Source organism: Aedes albopictus, chromosome 2 (assembly GCF_035046485.1).
Source record: "Aedes albopictus strain Foshan chromosome 2, AalbF5, whole genome shotgun sequence".
In the NCBI taxonomy this organism is placed as follows: domain Eukaryota; kingdom Metazoa; phylum Arthropoda; class Insecta; order Diptera; family Culicidae; genus Aedes; species Aedes albopictus.
Window position 1 is genome coordinate 466806888 of NC_085137.1, and position 7155 is coordinate 466814042.

Here is a 7155-nt window from a genome sequence, read left to right on the forward strand (position 1 = left end):
TCGATGTAGGTCACTTATTTTTTTGCCTATGTATTATATTTCACAGTTTTCATTCGCATTTGTTGTTTCAAAAAAGTTGATTAAGAACATTGCTATATTGAATTCCCATTCAATGATAAGCACTTCAGCATGATACCAATTGATCAAATTGAGCAGTCTTACCTCCCCGATAGATGAGAGAGTGCAAACGGGCAATCAATCAAACTACATAATTCCTTTCTAAAGGCTATTTTTAAATGATTGGCATGACACTGCTAAGAGCGCGGAAAATCATCCTCACAGGCACAGACCGATAGCCAAAACGATAGCTCTTCTTTAACCATCCATCGCTCACATCAATCAAACGGATGCTGACCTCCCCCGGGGAGACATCCAGAATAAATTTGAAGTTCGTTGAGCAATTTTGCCATCGAATGCCATTTATAATTATGGCTCTTTTTTATTCCCGATAGCTATGCACAGCACATCCTTCTTCTAAGCCAACAGACATAGTTCTTAAGCCCCACTGAGATGCCATCCTTGATGTGACACAGTCAGCGATGCAATATAGGTTATTTACGATCGAAACGTGTGTGCACATTTATTTCTCAATTTGAAGGTTGACTCCTTCGCCAAAAGCATTAAAACAGAGGACTGGAGTGACAGTTACTATTTATGTAGGTTTTAGTACATGTCTCTTCGTCTACGTTGTATTGAATAATTGTCGTTATTGATTATATTACTAAATTCGTTCTCTTCGAATGAGTGTAATCAGTTTCGTACCTTTTAACTCCGCCCTATGTTGCTTATCCTGTGACAGATACGCGTACTTCGACTACCACTTGTAATCTTCCTCGGTGTCAGTTATCCACTGATGGGGCTACCACCTTGGATCTAGCTGGGTGTGGTGCAGTGTTTCTTACTCAGCCGCTCGCTGGATGCCAGAACAGACGCTGTTTGAGCCGCACCTCCTTGGTAAACAAACGCTCGAATCGTACCTCCTCAATCTAGCTGAAGTCAGAAGGACAACAGTGCCCAGGCTGCACTACCAGCTAAGCACACAACTCTTAGCTGACGGTCTTTGTCATCGCTTGACCCGTGGAAGCATGAGGTATGAACTTGTGAGGACCAGAGCTATGTTGGACGCTCTCCTTATCGACTCACCGTTTTGCAGCCCACTGCGTTTGTTATGTCAGAACTATTACAACTATATTCACTATAAAGCATTGTGATATGATAAACTTAGATGAAACTCATGGGCGTAGCCAGAGGGGGGGCAGGGAGGCGGTGCCCCCCCTCCTCTGGCCGCCAGATTTATTTTTTAATATCGAGCCAACTCAAAGATTATCTATACATATTTCAGAGTTGCAGATAAAAAGAGAACCACTACAATCTTATCATAAAATTTTACCAAGTTTGCTGAATGGCTAAATTTTGTGATGTTTATTCATGGAATACAAAAACAGCATGCCAAATTTTCAAGATATACCGGGACCGGTTCCGGTACGACCTTGTAGAACCATATGCTACTATAGAGTGCAGTTATGTGCTACTGCTACACGAATTTTCACTTCTAAATTTAAACAAACGTCATGCTAAGAGCAAAATACCTGGGATTTCTTTAGGAGTTCTTTCAAGGAACCTTCAGCAATTCCTTTAAGCATTTATTCAGAAAGTTTTCAGGGATTTTTTCAGAAATACCAAAAGGGACTTCTCCAGGAGTTTCTTCTTCGTGAATTCTTTCATGGGCATCTTGCAGGGTTTCAAAAGTGATGGTTTCAGGGGTTTGTTCCAAGAAATGCTTCAAGAATTCAGTCCACGATTCCTTCAAAAAATTTTACAGATATATCTGCAAGGATGCATCGACGAACTCCTCCAGGAATTTTTCCATAGCTCTTCCTTCAATGATTCCATCATTGATTGCTTCAGAGAATTTTTCAAGAATTTCTCTATGGGTTGCACCAGATATTCTTCCGCAAATTTCTCCTTAGATATCTATAGAAGTTTCTCCAGAAAATGTTTTTAGTGCTTTTCTTTCTCCATTTCTCCAGGAATACCCGTCAGCAGAAATTCTTGAAGGTGTTTCTGTAGGTGTTCCTTCAGAGATTTCTTTAGGGATTTCTCTATATATTCCTTCAAGATTTCCAATAGTGGTTGCTCCAATAATTCAATCTGGAATAATTCGAAGAATTTCAGCATGATTTTACCAGAGATTAGCTAAAAATTAATCCAGGAGTTTTGTCCAAAACATTCTTTTGGGAGTCCAGCCAAAGATTCCAACAATAATTTGTTCAAAAATGGCATGGATTTCATTTTTTTTTTCTACAGAAATTCTACAGAATTTGTTAAGAAAGCTTTTTTGGGATTTGCTAAAGATTTTCTCATGGGATAGCTTCCGGGATTCCTCATGGGATTTTTTCAGAAATTCCTCCAGATTTTCCTTCAAAAATTCCTCCAGGGATTCATCCAGAAATTTCTTCTGTTTTTCTTTCAGGAACAACTCCACACTTTTTAGATTTCCTTCAAGAATTCCTCTTGGAATTCTATCAGGGACTCCTCCAGGAATAAAGAATTAATCCAGTACATCCTACAGGGACTGTTTAGGGATGCTCTTACGAATACTTCTAAGAATCGCTTCTGAAATTTCTTCAGGAATTCTTCCTAGGATTCCTCCAGGAATTTCTCAATGGATTCCTCCAGGAATTATTCCAGGGATTCCTCTGTGAATTGCTGCAGAGATTCCCCTTAAAACTTATCCAGGGCTTCCTTCAGAAATGTCTCTAGAGAAACTTCCAGAAATTCCTCCAGGAATTCTTCTGGAGATTCCTTCATGAGTATTTCTAGAGATTCCTCCGTTAATCCCTGCAGACATTCCTCTACGATATCCTCCATGGATTCCTCCAAGAAATTCTCCCAGGAACTTTTAGGATTCCTTCAGGAACGCCTCCAGGAATTAATCTGTACTTGTACCAGGAACTGTTTAAGGATTCCCTTAGGAAGTCCTCTTGAAATTGCTTCCAGGATTCCTTCTGAAGTTCCTTCAGAAAATCTTCTTAGGATTCCTCCAAAATTTCTCCAAGAATTCCATCTACGATTTCTTCAGGAATAAGTACTGGTATTCCTCACTAGATTAATCCACGATTTTTTTCATGAATTCCTCTAGGATTTTTTCCAAGGATTCCTCTGGGAATTCCTGCAGAGATTTCTCTAAAAACTCGTCCAGGAATATATCTAGAGATTCCCCCATAAACTCCGCCAGAAATTCCTCTAAATATTTCTCTAGGAGTTCCTGCGGAGATTCCTTCATGGATTCCTACAAGAATTTCTCTAGGATATCTTCCAAGGATCCCTTGAAGAATCCCTACAAGATTTTTTTTTCGGAGATTCCACCAAAAAATCCTTCAGGGTTTCCTCAATGCATTCCTTCAGGACTTCCTCCATGCATTCCTCCAGTTATTGCTTCCGAGATTCTTCCAAGAATTTCACCAGGAATTCCTACAGAAATTTATCCAGGAAATCCTTAAGGGATACCACCAAGGATTTTTTTTCAGAGACTCCTACAGGAATTCCTCCGAAGATTTTCCTAGAATTATTTCAGAGAATCCTCCAGGAATTTCACCAGTAATTCTACTCCTAATTCTTCCAGAAGATTCCTTCAGAAATCCATGCAGGCATTCCTCCAGAATTCCATCCAGAAATTTCTCCAGGGTCTTCTCGAGGAACTTCTCCAGGAATTTTGCAGGGGATTTTTTCAGAAATTTCTCCCAGAGTTCATCTAGAGATTCCCCTAGCAATCCATCCAGTAATTGTTGCAATAATTCCTCCTAAGATTCCTCCAGGAATTCCCAAAGTAATTCCTCCAGAGATTCCTCCAGGGATTCATCCGGGAAATTCTTCTGTGTTTCTTTCAGGAACAACTCCACACTTTTTAACACAACTCCAGGATTTTATCCAGGAATTTCTCCAGGAGCTCCTCTAGGAGATTCTTCAGAAATTACCCCTAGAATTTCTTCAGGAATTCCTCCAACAATTTCTCTAGGAATTGATCCGGGAATTGTTCCTGGACATCCTTCAGAAATTATGTCAGCAATTTCTCTAGGAAATTTTCCAGAAAATCTTCTGATGATATTTTCAGAAATCCTTCCAGGAAATTTTCCAAGATTAGATACCCTCAAGAATTTTGCATGGATTCCTACAGGCATTTATCTAAGAATTCCTCTCGAGATTCCTTCATGAATTGCTTCAAGGATTTCTCTAGGGATTTCTCCAGAGATTTTTTCAGGGATTCCTCCAGGATTCCTTTGAAGATTCTTCCAGGAAATCCTCCAGAAGTTCCTCTAAGGATTCTTCCAGCAAATCCGCTAGGGATTTCATAAGAACCTTTTCCAGGAAATTCGCCAGGAATACCTTAAGAAATTTTTCAGGCATTCCTCCAGATACTTCTCCAGGAATTCCTCTAGAGATTTCTCCTGGCATTTCTTCACAAATTCCTTCAAGAATTTCTCCAGGGATTTCTTCAGAAATTCTTTCAAGCATTTCTCTAGGAATTACAGAAATTACAGAAAATATATAGAAATCTCCCAGAATTCCTCTGGAGATTCCTATAGAAACTCATCTAGTAATTCTTTCGAAAATTCCTCTAGAGATTCTTCCAGCAATTCCCACAGGAATGTCTCTAGGAATTGCTCCAGACATTCATCCAGGATTTTATCCAGGAAATATACCAGAAATTTCATCAGGAATTTCTCCAGCAATTGCTCCTGGACATCCTTCAGAAATTATGTCAAGAATTCCTCCAGGAATTTCTTCAGGAAATCCTCTAAGGATTTATTCAGAGAGTCTTCCAGAAAATTCACCAGGACTATTTTCAGGTTTTCCTCCAGACATTCCTCCAGGAGTTCCGCCAGAGATTCGTCCAGGGATTTCTCCACGAGATTTTCCAGGGATATTCCCAGAGATTCCATCAGGGAATCCTCCAGAAATTCCTCCAAGGGTTCTTCCAGGAAATCCTAGTGGAATTTCTCAAGGGATTTTTTTTTTTCAGAAATTCTCCCGCAATTCCTCCCAGAATTGCTTTGGAGATTTCTCCAGGATTTTTTTCAAGGGATTACTCCAAGAATTCATCCAGAAAATTTCTCCAGGAATTCTTGCTGGGTCTCATCCAAGAATTTTTTCAGGAATTACGCCAGGAATTTGTTCAGAAGTTTCTCCAGGCATTCCTCCAGGATTCTCTCTAGAGATTTTACCAGGAATTCCTTCAGGGATTTCTTGAAGAATTCCTCCAAGGATTCCTTCTGAAATTTCTCTAATATTTCCACTAGGAATTCCTCAAGAGATTTCTTTTGAAATTTTTCTAAGGATACCTCCCAGAATTGCTCCAGGAATTTATCCAGAATTTCCTGCAAGTAATCCTCCAGAAATTAATCTAGGATTTCTTCTAGGATTTCCTCATGAGATCTCTTCAGATATTTCTCCAGGTATACCTCCCATAATTTATACAGGAATTCCTCCAGGTAGGGGTAGGCGGGGCATAATGAGCAGCTTAAGCATTTTGCCACCAAATCCAGTAAATTAAGTGCAACCAATGTGTAATTTAAAAAAAAATCATTTGAACCTTAACTGACAAAAGCTAATCGTTGAAATTCCGAATAAAGTTATAAATGTTGTAGAATTTTATGTTTTTAAAAACGTATAAAATCGCAAGTTGCGTTTTGGGGGTGGGGCATAATGAGCACCCTGGGTGGGGCAGTATGATCAATATCAGTTTTGTACACAATCAAATGCTAATTGACTATTCTTGTCAATGATAAAGCATACCGGCAACCATCAATGAGAATTTGAAGGGATTACGGAGTTTAATTTGTAGGGAACTGTGAGTTCCAATGAGTCTTCTATTGAGGAATTTTTAAACGGTGATAATATACAGATACTGAGATTTTAAAGCTAATAAATTGAAAGTTACAGACAAAGCCTTACTATATGCATCAAAACAGAGAAAACCAAAATTAAAATTTGTTTGTTGTAGATGTTTACCATTTTCATTATTTTTTTCACTAGTTGCTCATTCTGCCCCACCCTACTACTAACTCTTTGAAGCATATTTATTCAACAAAATAATTATACAAATAGTTCAAAAGTGTTACAAATACATTTCATTGGCCTAGAGAATATCAAGAAAATCGATAGATGCCCACTAAGTTGTGATTTCGATACCCAAAACCTTATTTTAGGTCACCTGATTCTTATAATATTTTCCCAGTATATGGCCACTTTACGCATTTCGATTAATATTTCAAGGTAAACGGATTTTTTGACTAATGTTTTGTCATCAACTCATTGGATTTTAGATAATAAGGCTACAATCAAGCAACTTGTTTTGTTAATTTGAAGATTTACAGTAAAAATACAAGGTGCTCATTATGCCCCACCTGCTCATTATGCCCCGCCTACCCCTATACTTCTAGAATTCTTCCAGGGAATTCCTCTGCGTTTTTTTTTTCAGGGATTCTACAGGGCTTCCTCCAGGCATTCCTGTAGGAATTGCTCCAGGAATTGATTTAGGTGTTTCTTCAGGGATTTATCCAGAAAGTCTTCCAGGGATTGCTCCATGAATTCCTCATGGATGATTTCTTCAGAATTTTCTCTCAGGTTCTCTTTAAAAATTCATTCAGGAGTTCCTTCGAAAATTTCCGAAATCCTTCTATTATCTTTTCAGTGATGTACCCTTCTACTTCTCCAGGATTACCTGATGATTTTTTTAATTTTTCAAGATTTTCTGGAAGAATTTTTTCAGTGAATAGTATTGGAAGATAATTTGAAAAGGATTCATACGGAAACTAGGAAATTCTTAGCTAGTCCTCAAAAGAGTTCAGCTATAATTTCTCATGAATGTTTTGTAGATATTAACAAAAAAAGCAAAATAATGCACGAGTAAATAAAAATCCTTAATCTTCCAGGAATTGGTCATCGCTACCAGAAACACGTTGATTTTTGTAGATCTTCTTATAACGTATTGCACAAAGTACAACAATGTTATTATATTCAATTTCATCATATTGCGTTTAGATATAAACGTACTGGGTACAAATTTGCTAAGAGGGCTTGCCCCTCCTGACCGAAAAGCTAGCTACGCCCTTGATGAAAGTCCTAATTTGTGCCTTTTCGTAAAGGACCTAC